Consider the following 19,594-nt stretch of genomic DNA (forward strand, 5'->3'; position numbering starts at 1 on the left):
CTTTTTTTTGTTGTTGTTCTTTAATTTTCCAATACTCTAAGCTCCTTTCTGCCACAGGGTCTTTGCACATGTTGTTGTCCTCTCTTGATATGTTCTTCCCAGGAGGAAAGTTCTGACCCCCCAAATTATGTAGTACTATACCAGCCCAGTACCCCATTCTTCTTTACAGCACTTATTAGCTTGCCAAAGTATATAATTTTTAATTAAAAAGTATTGAATTTATTAGAATTTTTGGTTTTTGTTTTTGCATGATTTGTTTTGTTTGCCTCTTTTACTAAAACAAAAGTTTCTTGAAGGCATGGGCTGTCTCGTTTCTTAACTATTGCATTTCCAAATACTGGCACAGGTTATGGCACGTAGAAATACTAATTAATAATCACTTTTATGAATACTTTCTGTATAGCAGATTCTATTCTAGATGTTTATTTGTATTATATTTATATTCTCACCATAACTTCATAGAGCAGGTAATTTATTATTCTTTTTTATAGATGAGGAAACTGAGTCACAGAGAATTTAAGTCTTATTCATCAAAAAGGTAGGTCCATGATTTATTTTTATTTTATTTACTTACTTATTTATTAATTAATTCATTCATTCATTTATTTTTAGTTTCAGGGGTAGAATTTAGTGATTTGTCAGTTGTATGTAACACCCAATGCCCTCCTTAATGTCCATCACCCAGGTAACCCTACCGCCCTACCAATTTCCCCTCCAGCAATCCTCAGTTTTGTTTCCTAGAATTCAGAGTCTCTTGTGGTTTTTCTCCCTATTTTCATCTTATCTTATTTTTCCTTTCATTCCCCTATGTTTATTTGTTTCGTTTCTTAAATTCCACATATAACTGAAATCATATGGTATTTGTCTTTCTCTTAACACAGGCATTTAGGCTCCAAAGTCTACTCCTTTCATTGTACTCTCTCTCGTCTGTAGTCCTCAGGTAGGATTTATTGAATGAATGAATATGTTGATGAGAGGTGAAGATAAAGTCTTCTGAGATCCCATAACTAAGACACCAAGCCTGAGGGGATAAATGTTTGAAAATTCATACCTGTCCATAGAGGAAGGAGGCAGATTCTGCACCTTAGTTAAATGGGATTGGGGTTGAGAGGGTCTGAGGGAAATCAGAGTAAGCAGCTTACAGGTCTCAAGGGCCACTACTCAGGCAGAGCACAAGATGATTTCAGTGTAGCTGATCTTTTACCACTTGGCACATTCTGTTACTGAAACCCATGTTCAGCTGCCCATGGCATGAAAGGTCAATACTTAAGAGATGAGTTTTTATTGGGAAGGAATATGAACTTTATTCAGGAGGCTGGCTGCCTGGAGATAAGGCAGACTCTTGTCCAAAGGCCAACTCCCAGGTTTCTGCCTGGCCACAGAATTTTAAAGGGATTTAATCAGTTAAGGAGGTGCAGTGGTCTGTGACATTTCTTGCTTACATGCAGTCTCCGTAATGTCAGCTACAGAGTTATCTTGGTACTCAGATGTTGTGCAAGAAGTTCAAGTTCCTTGGTGCTCGGGATCAGGAGACTTTGTGGGGTGTGTAAAAAAGCCTGTTTCCTCGGTACCAAGGGATTGTGCAAGAGTACTCTGTTCCTTCTGCAAAGGAGGGCAAGGCCTACAGATGCACAAAGGGAGGTCAGTAAAGTCATTTGTGTGATCTTAGAAAAGAAAAATATTTTGCTAAAAGATTGCTGAGCTAAAAAAAAAAAAAAGATTGCTGAGCTAATCAGAAAGCTAAGGGGGCTTCAAAAGGACTTGCTGGCCTCTGTGGCCTGGGAAAGTTCGGGTCCTTCATTCCTCAGGGCCAGTGGTCTGCAAATCTCAAGGAAGTAAATAAATGAGTTCTATTACAGATCAAGGACCTTAAGTCAGCAGGCAAGGAGTGACCTTGAAGTATGTTAACCCTTCAGACCAGCTTGAGCACTATTGTAGGTCTAGGTGTTTTTTGGTTTCAATTCTTAAGGAAACAAGGGTGATCCCACACATGACTGATACTTGGGTGTGGATATGTCCATTAAATTAAGCAAAGCTGTGATCATGTTGATTAATCTACCCATAAATCAAATCAATCTCTCCAAAACCTTATCTGAATCAGAACCTTTATGAAGCAGACATCAAGACAGGATTAGATGTAGACGAGATTTATTGGGGAAATAAATCCCTCCACAGAAACACCTGTGAAAGATAAAGAGACATGTGTACAGATGTGGGAAGAGCTTTCAGACTATAATGTAGCTATTGCACCCATGAAAGGGAAGAGGGAAGGAAAGAAAATGACACTGCATTGCATCTCTAAGAAAGTTTCAACAAGGTCAAGGGGAGTCTGGGAGCAAAGTTGTTCATTAGAGAAGTCCTACACTGGGAAGAAATAGCCTCTCCCTAGTAGCCCCATTATGTTCAGTCACTGACTGGGAATCATGGCCTCAGGTGGATGCTATATGGGTTCAAAGAACAGGTATGGCAACTGGAGGCTATCAATACACTTGTTTGTTTGTGTGTGTGTGGTTTGTTTTTTTTTTTTTTTGTGGCAGGTTCTCTTGAAAGGAGCTCTGAGTCATGCAACTGCATGGTCTCTACACTATCAATTCTTTAATGTTTTATTCATTTGCCACCTCCACTTTGAAACTCTCCCTATTCCCCTCACCTGACAGTAACTTCCTCCACTAACACTCTTAGAACTTGTGTGTTCCCTATGTTTATATCACTCTGAATTTTAGTTTAATCATGCATGACATAGATCATGATGAGGCACTTTGACCTACATGCTTATTGTGGTAATTCTCAGATATCAGAGCTCCCAATGACATCTGGACATCCACACCTTTGCAAAGAAAACATGATGAGAAGTTTGGTAAAGGAAAGATGAAGATGTTTTTGAGGACATCTTAATGATTCCTGTTGTTGGTGTCCTGTGTAGACAAACCACAGTTTGCTGAATAAAGGTGGTTTGGAATTGTTCAAGAACGTCATTTTTAAGTGCCATAGTGTTGCCACTTAATACCCTCTGGGGAACTTGTTTTTGTTCCTTGGCAAACAAGATCACACTGGAAGGACCAGTTTCCTTTAAGGTTTATAAGGAAGTAGTCAATTATCAAACTGACCTTCAAAAGCTGACCTAAGGACTTCATACATCTTAAGCTTTTCCTGCCTCATGTTAAGATTAAACATTGCCCATAGATGAAGGAAAAGATTATAATATTAGGCAGGAGGCTAAGGGATTACTCAAAGTTGAGAAAGCCATGGGTACTAGCTGATATAAACCTATAGGCTTCAGGCTCAGCCTTAGCAAGGACTCTTTTCCTTCTAGCTAGTTTCCCAGGTCACATACCAGCCTCCTGAGATTACATGTCTGTTCTCTGCTCAGTTCACTGATACTGGTTGTGTTTCCAACTACCAACTCTACTGGGTCCCCAGGTATCTCTCATCAGGGAATTGGGTGTTCTTCATGACTAACTAAGGTATTATACCAGCTACTTCAAAAACCTCACAGGAAAACCTGTTCTCTATATTTCTGAGTAAAATTACCTAGCCTGATTCCAGATCAACAGCCTCCACCCTCCTGCCGTTCCTCCCCTCTTCACTGGCCCCTCTTATCTGGTATCATTACTGGAATGGAGACTCTCCTTCCATACTCTACCCCACTGGATCTTTGTTGTCTTTCCACAGTGATCTGAAATGGGGTAGAAGACACTGGTTTTAGGAAGCTATCGCTACGTCCAGAATCAATCAGCATCCCTGTCATTTGTTTTTATAACATCATGCCCATTTCTTGTGTTGTACATGTCACAATTTTAATCATTGTTTTATTTACTGGGTAATATCTCCCTCACTATAATGGCTTCTTGAAGTCTTGCTTTCTTGATCGTTGTATCCTTGGCTTCTGGCATAGTTCATGGTATATAAAAAAGAAGCAAATAAAATCATTCAACAGATGAATTGATAAATTAATTAATAAATGTAAAAAGAACCACTGAAAACTTATCCTTTGGAACAAGAATTCTCTGCTTTTATATGTTATAGTATCAAGCTACATACTACAAATTATAGAGGATATAGTGTGTCCAGATAGCTTCAGGTTTCTTCTTTGTAAAAAGATTTTAAAAATAATCTATATCATCTATCAACTCTAGGTTTATTTAGTCTATTGAACCAGCTTGCTTTGTGTCAGAGTGTGAGTGGGATGTGTTTTGTTTTGTTTTGTTTTTCCTCTCTAACATTTTAGGAGTTTGAAAACAGCTCCTGGACCAGGACTTCTAAATCAGCTCACAAATAACCTTTGTGGTAAAACAACTGGGCTTTTTTACAGATTGTTTTCTACTTTTTTCCTTAATTTTGAAATTATTTTAGGCTGACATAAAAGATGCAAAAAGAGTAAAGAAAATTCCCATATACTCTTCATTCAGTTTCTTCCAGTGATAACATCTTCATTTACCATGGTAGCCATTCACACCATAATAATAACCAAACCACAGACCATATGCAGAATTCACCAGTTTCCACGTACACTCATTTCTGCATTTGTGTCTGTGTATGTGTATGGTTCTGACTTTTTGGAACTGTACACTTTCGTAAAACCACCAGCACAATCAAGATACTATTCCATCACCCCAAAGGAAATCCTTAATTCTCCTTTAATTGTTATATCCTCCTTCTAACCCCTGACAAAAATTCATCTGTTCTCTTTCTCTCTGATTTTGCCATGTTGAGAATGATAAACAAAATCATATAGTATGCAACATTTTATTTAAAGATTTTATTTATTTATTTGAAAGAGAGAGCTTGAGAGAGCAAGGGGGAGGGGCAGAGGGAAAGGGAAACATGAACTCCCCGCTGAGTAGGGAACCCAGCTCAGGATTCCATCCCAGGACTCAAGGATCCTGACCTGAGCCAAAAGCAGACCCTTAACCGACTGAGTCATCCAGGCGCCCCACAACAGTTTAAATTGTTTTTTTTTTTTTTGAACTCAGTTTATTGTGCTTAAGAACCATCAAGCTGTTGTATAATCAATACTTTGCTCCTTTTCTTTGCTGAGTAGCATTTCATTGTATGGATGTACTAGAGTTTGATTAGCTCTTCACTCTCTAAAGGACATTCAGGTTGTTTCCAAGTTTTGGCCATTGCAAATGAAGCTGCTATTTTTAATTTTTATAGATGAAGCTGAATATTTGTGATAAGGTTTGTGTACAAAACGGTTCATTACTTTATGGTTAATATTCAGAGGTGGAATCGTTAGGTCATATAAGAAATGCATTTTTTGGGACGCCTGGGTGGCTCAGTTGGTTAAGCAGCTGCCTTTGGCTCAGGTCATGATCCCAGGGTCCTGGGATCAAGTCCCACATCGGGCTCCTTGCTCGGCAGGGAGCCTGCTTCTCCCTCTGTCTCTGCCTGCCATTCTGTCTGCCTGTGCTCGCTCTCTCCCCCCCTCTCTCTCTGATAAATAAATAAAATCTCAGAAAAAAAAAAAAAGAAATGCATTTTTTGGGCACTGAGGTGGCTCAGTCGTTAAGCATCTGCCTTTGGCTCAGGTCATGATCCAAGGTCCTGGGATCAAGCCCTGCATAGGATCCCTACTCAGCAGGAAGCCTCCTTCTCCCTCTCCCACTCCCCCCTGTTTGTGTTCCCTCTCTCTCTGTGTCCCTCTCTGTCAAATAAATAAATAAATAAATAATCTTTAAAAATTAAAAAAAAAAAAAAAAGAAATGCATTTTTAACTTTCTTAAACACTGTCAAGCTGTTTTCCAGGATAGTTATACCATTTTTCATTCTCAAAAGAAATGTATGAATGATCAAGTAGCTTCTCATCTTTAACAACACTTGAAATTGTCTTTCTCTTTAATTGTATCCATCTTAACAGGTGTGTACCTTATTTAGAAATAATCACTTTTTTCCCAAGAATCTGAGATAAAAAATGCATTTTTCCAATAGGCAATACCATAACACTTCCAATGTAATACAATTAAACATGTCTTTGATAGCTATGACAGAAGAAATTAATGTTTTCATATCAAATGCCATGGACATCCACAGGCACTTAATAAATTATAAAACATTACATCAGCGAAAGCTGTTCTTGGTTTAGCACTCACAGAAAACATTTAGGAAGGACTTAGATACAAGACCTGTACCACAGAACCTGGATACAGGAGTCCTTGAGTGGTAGGGATGGAATATGTTCTCAATTTTGTAGACAGCAAAAAGTCATCAGGAAAGCAGTATAACCAAAGGTAATGTGTTGGAACATCCACATAGTGTCATCATGGATGATGAAATGAATGGAAAGGATGCTGGAGGGAAGACCAGGCGAGCAGTACTAGAGGAATTTTGTAAACTGTGTACAGTACCAATGGTAGAGGGAATGGAATGAAAGGAAAACCAAACAGAAGAGCACATCACAAAAGAAGAGCTTATATAACAATGGAATGAATGCTTTGATTTACAATGACCCAAGACTCTTAAAACATAAATAAGAAAGTAAGAAAGTCAGAATTAAACTATGGCCTAGTGTAAATAGAGTGGTTGTTATCATAATATCAATGAATGTTATTAACAAGTGGCTGTGTTGTGTTTTATTTGGACCCCGTGATCCTGACACCAGCTCCATGACACAAGGACAGTCAGCTCCATGTACAGAAAAGGAAGCTAAACCTTGACAGCACACAGGTTTGTCTGATATCAAACAGAGAGTAGAATCCTGGTCCTATCTGTGAAATGGGACAATAATAATATCAAAATGATCATTGAAATACTTAAATAAGATCATATCCGTAGGTTTTCAAGGGCCATATGAATGTTATCTATCTATGATTTTTGTTAATAATTCTTCTCCAAAAGTTGAATTCACAAAAGAATCCCAGGATTTTAATGATGGGCACATTCTTGCTACAGAAAATAGCTATCACTCCTTAAATGCTTTTTATAGCCAAAGTGCAAGCTCTATGGGCTTAATTCCATGATCTTTCATCAGAGTCCTTAATTTAAAAAATGAGTATGAAGGGAGCTCAGAAATCTTTTAATTTTCCATCAATTATGCATGCATATAAATGTGCATACAAGCAAATATTGCAGGACCAAAATAATATTTTATCTCTATTTTTCTAAAGAATGTCAAGAATGATAAATTTGAATATTTGTGGTAAACACTCAGCGAAATGTCAGAAACATTACTTCCGCAAGACATTGTCTCATTGTCAGCTCTTTGTAATCAGTTTAATTTTTATTGAGGAAAAGCAACAATCACAAATCAGCCTTCTTGTGTCCTTTGAATTCTTATGGCTGCAAATGAGGCTTCCAGCCGCTTCAGTTTCATTTTGCAAAGGCACCATGTTGAATCATTAATTACCTAAGAAGGTACTGCATTCTCATCTCCTTCTGGTAGAAAAATATATAAATCAGATCGGAACCTGGGGCTGTGAAGTCATTTTTTCTTAAAATGCCATCTGCCAGGTTCCACTTCAGAACATCCAGAAATCATTAAAGGTAAGGGAAGGAGGGAGGAGGGAGGCTAGTGAAGCATCAGAGTGTCAGGGTGTCTTGTCATAGCAGTCTTTGTTGTCACACCTCCACCAGCCTTCACCAGCCCCTCACCCCCACCCTGATTACTGACACAGCCTCCTAACTCTGTGCCTGTCATCTGTCCTATCCAACCATCAATCTGGGCAGTTAGAGCAATCACTCTCTAATGCCCATTTCACCATGCTTCTCCCCTGCTGATAATCTCTCAAAGGCTTGCTGTCCCTGCGATGTTAGAGGTCCTGTATGACCAGCAAGGCCATTCACATACAACCTCCACATGCCCTACAGTCTCAACTCTCAACCCTGCCCATCTGATTAACCATACTTCTGCTATGTTTAATTATTAAAGTCACCTTAACTCTGGTCTTAATGTTTTGTTGACCTCTATCTGAGGCAGAGTTCAGGACTCAGTTCATGTTTTACCTTTTTGAAGCTCCCCATAACCTTCCTTCAACCACCAACAGCCATTACTCATCCACCTCAGCCAGCAAACTGATTACGGTGCCCAACAGAAGGGCTTCAACAGCCTTCAATACTGACCACATGCTCTTATAAATGTCCTTTGCCTTTTCTCCATCTTCTACTAGATTGTGAGATGCTTAAGGGTAAAGATCCTGTTGTATTTGCCAGTATAAGTATGGCACCAACATTATAGATATGGTTGTCAGGGAAAGAAAAAGTCATCTGTGAAGATATCTGAAATGAAAGAAAGAGGAGAAGAAAGAGAGGAAGGAGCAATAAAAAACTGTGGTGTGGAGAGATGTGTGATGAGCTGCATGACCAATTATTTAACTATATGGACACATGTTTCTATATCTGTAAGATTACAGAATCCCTAGGTCTTATTTTAATTTGAAAATTCTGATTCTATGACTCAGTATCAGCAGTCACAGAGTGATTTTAGCAGTAAAAAAAGGTAGGATTTCAGGTGAAGTTGAACATGCCTAACCTACCCTGGGAGCTCAGAAACTGCCTCAACATGAAGCCTTCATTTAGATCTATCCAGGTACAAAACCTTCCTAAAAATCTGCGAGTTGATGCTGACATCTTGGATATTCTACACTTCTCACCATTATGAAACAACCCAACCATTCCCAGGCCTTTTCAACACTCCAAATGTCTGTGTGAGACCACACCTGGAGAAGACTAGAGCCCCCTGAGAGCTTGGCACTATACCATATTGATCCATTCAACAAAGACTTATTAAGAACTTATTTTATAACTACCGCTATACTAGGCATGAATGATATAACTAAGAAAGAAACCTAATTCCTTCCCTCCTGAAGCATTAGTTTAGTGTTAAAGACTGATAGTAACCAACTCTACCTATCTTGATTATTTTTTAACATGCCAGAAAACAGCTCAAAAATATCAAAAGAAATACAGTTAACTCTTGAACAACATGAGTTTGAACTCTGTGGATCCATTTATATGCAGATTTTTGACAAATACAATATATATGATAAATGCACTTTCTCTTCTTTATGGCTTTCTTAATAACATTTTATTTCCTCCAGCTTTTTAATGTAAAAATTTGTATATTATACATATATAAACTGTTTTTTTAAGTTTTATTTTAAATTATTTTATTTTTTTCAGTGTTCCAAAATTCATTGTTTATGCATCACACCCAGTGCTCCATGCAATATGTGCCTTCCATAATACCCACCACCAAACTAAGTGTTAATCCACTGTTTATATTATCATAAGGTTTCCAGTCAACAGAAGGCTGTTAGTAGTTAGGTTTTGGGGGAGTCAAAGTTATACATGGATTTTTTAAATCGCAGGGATCGGTGTCCCTATCCCTTGCATTGTTAAAGTGTCAATTATACATTTGGTATGTAACTGAAGACTCTGTCAGTGGGTCCGGTTCAGGGATAGATTGATCCAGCTATTTAAATGATAATCAGAAAAAAGACACACACACACACACACACACACACACACACACACACACACACATTTTCCTTTCTCTTTCCCTTTACTTTACTCTAGCTCTGGCCTCTACATCTTTCCTGATTCATGTCCATAGGAAAGAGGAAGCTGCTTCTCCAATCACTTTTATGGCCCAGAATTGAGTTTCCCTTGGCTACACTATTCTGATTTGAGAGTGAGAAAGATCTTTGTACCCATCACCACGAGCAGAGGGCTAAACTTTAACGATCATTTTGTTCTATGTCATGCAATCCTGTCCCGGAGCCTGGGATGAAGTCAGCTTCACCTAAACCTCCTAGCTCCTCAAAAGCTAAATTCAAATTATCCTGAACCAGGAAGATTTGTGCAGCAAAACTCAAAAATATGCTCCACTATAATTTAGATGTTAATAGGGGCACCTGGGTGGCTCACTGGGTTAAAGCCTCTGCCTTTGGCTCAAGTCATGATCTCAGCGTCCTGGGATCAAGCCCCACATCAGGCTTTCTGCTCAATGAGGAGCCTGCTTCCTCCTCTCTGGGCCTGCCTCTCTGCCTACTTGTGATCTGTCTGACAAATAAATAAATAAAGTATTTTTAAAAAGTTTAGATGTTAATAAGTTATATGAAAGAAACAAATTAGTGAAGAATAGAAAGAAAAAAAAAGGAAAAAATACTAACTCTGAAAGCATGGCCTGGGAAAAGCTCCATAAAGAAATGATCTCCCAACCAGAGGGAGTATTTCAAAGGGCAAGAAGGAAACAGCCAGATGGAAATTCATGGGAACAATATCCCAGGCAAAGGAAGTGCACAAATGCCCAAAGTCTCAGAGGTGATGGCCGCTTCTGGACATGGTGAAACCAGTGCGTCTACACGGTGGTGACAAAAACAAGGACTCTCGGGAGGTTGGGCTTGTGCCACACAGAGCATTTTGATTGTAATCTAATATTATAGGAAGTCACTCATAGATTTATTCCTCTTATTCCCCAGTGTTGCCAACCCAATTTTCAGCATATCTTTGTGTTTTATTTATTCAATAAGTTGAAGATGTCTGGGAGCAGGCATGCTTCTAACCTTCCGAGAGTCTTTATAGTCTTTTCACCAAATGAAGAATGGGAGAGACAAGACAACATCATGGAGAAATAAAAAGAGGTGTTATCATATTTGGATATCTGCCAGACACCAGAAACTGTGCTAGGCATATTATCTCCATTTCCACTAATTCTTATAACCAATAGCAAGATGAATGTCATTTTTCAGAAAGAGGATCTCAAATATCTGAAGGCTAAGAAACTGTCTTCAAGTCTTATCCAGAGATTACATAGTACAAAAGGAGTCTTGAATTTAGGCCTGGCTGAATAATAACTAAGCAGTCATTTACATAGAGCTTCAGCTCATTCTCACAACAATCTCCAGTCAGTAGTACCTTCTCTTTAATAGTAGAAGTGATGCGGACTCAAATAAATAAATATATTTCCAAGGTCACAGAGCAAGCCCATGGCACAGCAAGATATCAAAATCAGGGTGATCTGGGTTACAAACCGGTGTTCTCTTTGTCCTGCCATAGTGTTCTAAGATCCTTGAACACAAATTACTTTGCTGATTCAGAAAATACATGGGTGCATTTCCAGCTGAAGAGTTAATGGAGGCTTCTTATTTGAGCAGTAACTTGCAGGTGAGGCATTGACGGAGCCTGTGAAATCTCAGAGAGGGTCCCTCTAACCGTGAGGAACTCAAACAGTTTTTAAGTCCCCTATCTCCCTAGTGGGTCCTGAAGGACAGAAATTAAACATATACCTCCAACAGGCTAGTCTTCCCAGATGGTCTCATGATGGCTGGCTCTGGCAAGTCTCCTCTCCCTCCCTCTGGGCCATCAGGGAAAAGTGGCTTCCAGGGAACAGAGGAAAGTAGGAATCTAATGATCCTGGCCTCTCTACCTAAATGCTACATAAGCTCTCATAGTTTACAACTCTGCTCTGTGTACCTACAGTCTGGTTTTCCTCCTGCCAGAGATACCCACGAGTACCAATGGGGTGATAAAGCTGGTGTAAGTCTCATTTGTGCAGATTAGTCCTTCAGGATACGTGTTTTGGTCCCGCTTCTCCACAGCATATCCGAATTAATTTGCTTTGAGGATAAAATGGGGCTGAGTGCCCTGGTGACCAAAAACAAATCCTGCCTAGTTTCTCATGTCTCTTAGTTATGGGGAAGAGGGAGCACCAAGAATTACAATTCTTGTATTATTCTTGATTATTTATTTTTTATTTTATTTTTTGGAGGCAAAGTACATTATATGCATCAGCAATACTCAGAGGAATCTGAAGAGAGCTCTGAACCCAGTCTACTCCCTGTGTTTTCACCTCCACTGAAACCTCAGGGGACACAATGTCTTCTGTTGAGTTTGCTGAGACTGTAAATGAAATAAAAAACCTTAAGGATTTATTTCCTTGAACTCAGAAAGTACCTGTTACGAGAACAAATATTAACACACTGAGTCTTGCGCAAAAGGCAGCTGGAACAGGAGAAAGACGGATCTGGTGCCTGGCACATAGTCACCTTCTTTCCTTGGCTGCCCCTCCAGTGCTCAAGGGCAGAACTTGCAACTTCTCAGCTTGGCTGCAAGCCCTTCTGTCCTTGGATCCTGGTCTGCATTTGCAGTGTCACTTGTTACCACTTTACCCACAAAGGTGCTTCACCAGGCTCCACATCAAAGACCACAGCTACTACTCAGACTACTTTATTCTACCTTTTTAAAAAAATGAGTTCTTTGATGATCCAGCTCAAATAGCACCCACTATGAAAACAGTGCCCTGAACATCTATTGGCAAAATTGAAAGGTCTTTGCTTTTCGATCTGAAATTAGGCTGTTAATATGACACTTACCAAATTATAGCCCGGATAGGTATATATGTGTTCCTCTTTGTCATCTCCATACCCCAAACATAGAACACAGCACCCTGCCTTGCATGTGGTAAGTACATAATTCAATGAAGATATTCATGATAATAAGGTAAGATCATGGATTTAATAGAAGGTCAGGTGGCATAAAAAGGGAATCGGCAAAAATACATCTGTCTAAACCCCTGCAGATATGTTTGAGAAATCTTCCAAGAAAGCCATATCAGTCCTTTTTTTCTATCTATTCCATGGTTGGAGGTCAATTTCTCAAAAATACTCACACAATGACAACAGCAAAATACAGAGAAGAATAAAAATTGAACCAGGTGGCTTGATTATTGAAAACATTTTTATCACAAATATAGCATATGTTCATTACAGTAAATCTAGAAAATGCAGAAAAGAGAAAAAATTACATTAATTGCTCCATAGAGAGATAACTGCTATTACTAATGCATCGTAAACTCGGGTTATTTTTGTTGGTATGTAGTATCTAAATTCTGTCCTCTAACCTTCCTTCCTGACCCTTCTTTCTCCCCCCTCCTTTTCTTCTATCCCCTTTCCTCCCTTTGTACATATTAATAGAGTCATTTCTCCAAGATTTAAAATGATAGCTAGTATATAGAGTGTGCCACTTTTTGTGTAAGAACCAGGAGGAGAAGGATATACACCCATAAAGGACCTGCTAGGCAAAGAAATGAAAGTGGTTACCAGCTGGAGAGAGCTGAGGGAAGCCAAAAAGTTGAGAACAAAGATGGAAGGAAGGAGTCTTCCTTTCCACTAGCATTGCATAGTGCTTTGCTTTTGCATTATTAAATAAAAATAGTAATTGTGGCAGGTCACACCTGCTCTTTTGTCATGGGCTACCACCACTCTCCACCCACAGGTAGCCTGTTTCCTATGTCCTCTATGTGCTTTTGAATCTAGAAGGAGCCTGTGACGTTTGCCCCATAGAATGTGGTGGAAGTGATGCTGTATTCACTTGGGATGCCATCAACTGGCCTAGAAGTTTCCACTTCTCATCTTTAGAAAGCTAATGGCTATTGAATAAGTGCAGCTACCTACAGAACTCCGTGCCTTAAGAAGCCCAAGCCTAATGCAGATGTCAAGAAGCATCAGGGACTCTGACACATTGTAAACAAGCCTCCAGTGGCCAGTGCAGCCACACCTTCACCTACGCTCTCACTAGACCTTCTTAGCGGACCGCAGGGGAGACTTGCCCAGTCAACCCACAGAAACCTGTGAATCACAATAATGCACTTTATTTTAAGAAATTACATTTGGCATGGGAGGGAGTGGGATGAAGTAAGAGATAATCTTAGCAGAAATAATAAAAATAATAAATTTAGGTCAACAAATATTTACCATGTGTCTGCTGGGCAGCCACAACGGTTAAGAACCTCAAGATCAGGGGTAGGCTGCCTATATTCATAACCTGCTTCTGACTGTACTATCTGTGTGACTTTGGACAAAATCCTTACCTTTCTGTGTTTCTACCATTTTATATAAAATGGGTACAATAACACCGACCTCAAAAGGGTGTTAAGAGGATTTAATAACATTTAGAGTAGCACCTGGCATATAGTAAGTGCTCATTAAGCATGAGCTATCATTATTATGTGCAATTAATTGCAAAACATTGTCAATTTATTTCTAATATTAAACTATTTCTTAAGTATATAATGGGTATTATTCTTGAAAATATTGCAATTGATTTCCTTTTTAATTTGTGTGTGTGCATGTATAAATTTGAACCCTGTGTTTTAAGTGGAATTGGATCAGAATTTTGTTTCTGGACTGTCTTTTCCAAGTTCACAAGGTTATGTTTATCCCACAAGCCCTTTAGGTCTGGAATAATTTAGGCAACACATGACTTACCTATTCCTTAAAAGTTGGAAATCCACTATAAAAACACCTGGGGAAATGGACTTTGAATTTATTTCTTTGAAAACATGTAATGAGTTTGTAATCTATTCTAACTGCTTCGGGAGGAAATAGAAGGTGTTTATATAGGCAGTGACATGCTTGAATCATCTGAATGGTCTTGTCCCATGTAATACTGTGGAGAAATGAAGTGGAAACATGAAACTTTTTGCCATTATAGATCTAGTCCCATTTTACTTCCTGCTTAAATTAAAAAATTTTTTTCCTTTCCCTTTTCACTGCAAATGTCACAAGGCCAAATGAAAGTATTCCAGTTAGGAGCCTCATAACATTAATTTCTGGGTGAGATTTTCTTATTTGAACATTAATTATTTAGCCTTATTTTATTATTTCTTTCATTTCTCATCTGATCCTACATATCATTTATTTCCTCTTTTGTCATATTTCTATTATTTTCCTTGAGCAATGGAAGTATATTTGAACCACCTTCTGAAATCCTGATGCATTTACTTTTCTTATCGAATCCAGTTCTAACCAGTATCTCTATTATTTTTTTCTTCAATTCTGAAATCATGTCTCTCCGCATTATAAAATATTTTTATTTTAAATCACTCCCATTTATAACCACCTTTCTTTTTTTGTTTTTTTTACAGATTTGATATCATCTCAAGTTTTGGTGAAAATATGAATGAACATATGTTGAATATATGTCCTAGATTTTTGCTTTATCTTTTAAATCCAATTTCTTACCCCCCTCTTTTTTTAGTTCTTTTATTCTCTCTTTTCATACCCATAAATTCCAGAAGATCAATTTATTTAATATTGGGAGTTGACAGTGCTTCTGTCAAAGACAGCACATATCTGTCTACATGATGTTCTGGTATTGGCATTTGAAGTTGGAGATGAGGGAAACACACTGGTTGGCAGTTTTGAGATGTGAATTTGTGACCTACACTTGCTGGTCACTTTTTTTCTTTGAGCTCCAGGTTATTTCTCTCTAGCTCAACCAGAATATTAGGCTAGATGCCCTAAGTCCCTCCTTTCTTCCTTCTGAACTGATCTGTAGGATGGATCTGATGGATTTGCTTTTCTGTTCTATACATTTGGTATATTATAAGAACTAGGTAAACGGAGATACAAATAAAGGTCACTGCAGTAAGAAAATATACTCTTTGATAGCAATTTTCTTTCTCATGAGTGCTCTAGAAGCTGTGTGCCAGTTGGCATCTCACTGCTTTCTCTGAATGACATGAATCTAAACCTTCAGTGACAGCACTGTTGGCATCTTCCCCCTTCACTGAGCACTACATCCCTGCTATCTTTGGCCCCTGGTGTCCAGAAAGTTGACTAGATCTCATTTAGAGTGTCCTTACCACAAAATGATAATAATAAAAATAAAAAGAGGAAGAAGAAGAGAAAGAAAGAAAGAAAGAAAGAAAGAAAGAAAGAAAGAAAGAAAGAAAGAAAGAGATTCAGAGAGAAAGAAAGAGAAAAGAAAAAAAGAGACCCTGGTAATTTTGGAGGTGTAGGAAGTTTTTTTTTTTTTAATTTTTTATTTTTTATAAACATATATTTTTATCCCCAGGGGTACAGGTCTGTGAATCACCAGGTTTACACACTTCACAGCACCCACCAAAGCACACACCCTCCCCAATGTCCATAATCCCACCCCCTTCTCCCAAACCCCCTCCCCCCGGCAACCCTCAGTTTGTTTTGTGAGATTAAGAGTCACTTATGGTTTGTCTCCCTCCCAATCCCATCTTGTTTCATTGATTCTTCTTCTACCCACTTAAGCCTCCATGTCGCATCACCACTTCCTCATATCAGGGAGATCATATGATAGTTGTCTTTCTCTGCTTGACTTATTTCGCTAAGCATGATACGCTCTAGTTCCATCCATGTTGTTGCAAATGGCAAGATTTCATTTCTTTTGATGGCTGCATAGTATTCCATTGTGTATATATACCACATCTTCTTGATCCATTCATCTGTTGATGGACATCTAGGTTCTTTCCATAGTTTGGCTATTGTGGACATTGCTGCTATAAACATTCGGGTGCATGTGTCCCTTTGGATCACTACATTTGTATCTTTAGGGTAAATACCCAATAGTGCAATTGCTGGGTCATAGGGCAGTTCTATTTTCAACATTTTGAGGAACCTCCATGCTGTTTTCCAGAGTGGCTGCACAAGCTTGCATTCCCACCAACAGTGTAGGAGGGTTCCCCTTTCTCCGCATCCTCGCCAGCATCTGTCATTTCCTGACTTGTTGATTTTAGCCATTCTGACTGGTGTGAGGTGATATCTCATTGTGGTTTTGATTTGTATTTCCCTGATGCCGAGTGATATGGAGCACTTTTTCATGTGTCTGTTCGCCATCTGGATGTCTTCTTTGCAGAAATGTCTGTTCATGTCTTCTGCCCATTTCTTGATTGGATTATTTGTTCTTTGGGTGTTGAGTTTGCTAAGTTCTTTATAGATTCTGGACACTAGTCCTTTATCTGATATGTCGTTTGCAAATATCTTCTCCCATTCTGTCAGTTGTCTTTTGATTTTGTGAACTGTTTCCTTTGCTGTGCAAAAGCTTTTGATCTTGATGAAATCCCAGTAGTTTCATTTTTTCCCTTGCTTCCCTTGCCTTTTGCGTTGTTCCTAGGAAGATGTTGCTGCGGCAGAGGTCGAAGAGGTTGCTGCCCGTGTTCTCCTCAAGGATTTTGATGGATTCCTTTCGTACATTGAGGTCCTTCATCCATTTTGAGTCTATTTTTGTGTGTGGTGTAAGGAAATGGTCCAATTTCATTTTTCTGCATGTGGCTGTCCAATTTTCCCAGCACCATTTATTGAAAAGGCTGTCTTTTTTCCATTGGACATTCTTTCCTGCTTTGTCGAAGATTAGTTGACCATAGAGTTGAGGGTCTATTTCTGGGCTCTCTATTCTGTTCCATTGATCTATGTGTCTGTTTTTGTGCCAGTACCATGCTGTCTTGATGATGACAGCTTTGTAATAGAGCTTGAAGTCCAGAATTGTGATGCCACCAACGTTGGCTTTCTTTTTCAATATCCCTTTGGCTATTCGAGGTCTTTTCTGGTTCCATATAAATTTTAGAATTATTTGTTCCATTTCTTTGAAAAAGATGGATGGTACTTTGATAGGAATTGCATTAAATGTGTAGATTGCTTTAGGTAGCATAGACATTTTCACAATATTTATTCTTCCAATCCAGGAGCATGGAACATTTTTCCATTTCTTTGTGTCTTCCTCAATTTCTTTCATGAGTACTTTATAGTTTTCTGAGTATAGATTCTGTGTCTCTTTGGTTAGGTTTATTCCTAGGTATCTTATGGTTTTGGATGCAATTGTAAATGGGATTGACTCCTTAATATCTCTTTCTTCTGTCTTGCTGTTGGTGCAGAGAAATGCAACTGACTTCTGTGCATTGATTTTATATCCTGACACTTTACTGAATTCCTGTATAAGTTCTAGCAGTTTTGGAGTGGAGTCTTTTGGGTTTTCCACATATAGTATCATATCATCTGCAAAGAATTAATAAAATTGATAAACCCCTGGCCCGACTTATCAAAAAGAAAAGAGAAAGGACCCAAATAAATAAAATCATGAATGAAAGAGGAGAGATCACAACTAACACCAAAGAAATACAAACTATTATAAGAACATACTATGAGCAACTCTACGGCAATAAATTTGACAATCTGGAAGAAATGGATGCATTCCTAGAAACATATAAACTACCACAACTGAACCAGGAAGAAATAGAAAGCCTCAACAGACCCATAACCAGTAAGGAGATTGAAACAGTCATTAAAAATCTCCAAACAAACAAAAGCCCAGGGCCAGACGGCTTCCCGGGGAAATTTTACCAAACATTTAAAGAAGAACTAATTCCTATTCTCCTGAAACTGTTCCAAAAAATAGAAATGGAAGGAAAACTTCCCAACTCATTTTATGAGGCCAGCATCACCTTGATCCCAAAACCAGACAAGGATCCCACCAAAAAAGAGAGCTATAGACCGATATCCTTGATGAACACAGATGCGAAAATACTCAACAAAATACTAGCCAATAGGATTCAACAGTACATTAAAAAGATTATTCACCACGACCAAGTGGGATTTATTCCAGGGCTGCAAGGTTGGTTCAACATCCGCAAATCAGTCAATGTGATACAACACATCAATAAAAGAAAGAACAAGAACCATATGATACTCTCAATAGATGCTGAAAAAGCATTTGACAAAGTACAACATCCCTTCCTGATCAAAACTCTTCAAAGTGTAGGGATAGAGGGCACATACCTCAATATCATCAAAGCCATCTATGAAAAACCCACCGCAAATATCATTCTCAATGGAGAAAAACTGAAAGCTTTTCCGCTAAGGTCAGGAACACGGCAGGGATGTCCATTATCACCACTGCTATTCAACATCGTACTAGAGGTCCTAGCCTCAGCAATCAGACAACAAAAGGAAATTAAAGGCATCCAAATCGGCAAAGAAGAAGGTGTAGGAAGTTTTAACACCTGGATTTTGGTGATGGTATCATAAATATTTGCGTACATCCAAACACATCAATTTAAACACATAACATATTCAGTTTTTTGTGTATCAATTACACCTCAAGAAGACTGCTAAAAAATAAAGAAAAAATGTAGATCAGAACATTTCTATCATTTCATAAAGATCTTTTGAGCAGCACTGGGCTAGAGGATTGGGTCTGACCTTCCACTAACCCCTTGACCTCACACCAGCCAGCACCTAGCTCTGGCTCATACATCTTAAGGGCATTAGTGAACTTATAATGGGCACAACTTCCACCTATTGTCCTGGTGGGATTCTAATTACTTCCCACATAACCCTGTAGAAACTCCTGGGGGATGATCCTCTTATCTTGCTTCCATATCACTCACCAACATTATTCTACTTTAGCAGAACCTGAAGCATGTTGCCATACAAGAGGTCAAAAATGGAATATGGAATTGAATAATTTGAAAATTTGATAATTAGAAAAATTCTCCTGAAAGAATGCTGATGTGATCCTTCTCCTATTTAAGGATCTCCTAGAACAATGTTCAGTGTTATTCCAAGTGTCAGCATCTCAAATGTAGTTTAGAAGAATAAAAATTGAGGTAAACTTTAAGAGGCCAGTTACTCTAAACACTGGCCTGGAGGCAACACCTCATTCCCACAGATTAGTTTGCAAGGAAGAAAAAGGGGACATCAGGGCGTCCAGCCAAATCCTCTCTTGAGCTAGACGAGAAACCTGGGGTTCAAAGAAAGTCAGTGACCAGAACAGGACAAGACTAGGTCACAGTGCTAGCTCTCAGACTCCCAGCCACTGTGTTTTCCCTGTGCCAAGCAAGGCTGAA

The 19,594-nt window shown here is 38.7% G+C and overlaps 1 long non-coding RNA gene across 2 annotated transcripts in view; it reads left to right on the forward strand.

Moving 5' to 3' along the window:
• Positions 1-19,594, forward strand: part of LOC101680943 — a 32,618-nt gene that overhangs the window by 3,665 nt on the left and 9,359 nt on the right. Inside the window, exons 2-4 of one of the 2 annotated variants that reach the window (XR_006605836.1) lie at positions 492-538; positions 882-940; positions 6,602-6,666. This is a non-coding gene — a long non-coding RNA (uncharacterized LOC101680943). Of the gene's footprint in view, positions 1-491; positions 539-881; positions 941-2,791; positions 2,851-6,601; positions 6,667-19,594 lie in introns of those variants that run through there. The other variant, XR_006605837.1, reaches the window with a different exon arrangement.

The sequence above is a fragment of the Mustela putorius genome, unplaced genomic scaffold, assembly GCF_011764305.1.
Source record: "Mustela putorius furo isolate JIRA1106 unplaced genomic scaffold, ASM1176430v1.1 tig00000083_pilon_pilon_pilon, whole genome shotgun sequence".
Taxonomy (NCBI): domain Eukaryota; kingdom Metazoa; phylum Chordata; class Mammalia; order Carnivora; family Mustelidae; genus Mustela; species Mustela putorius.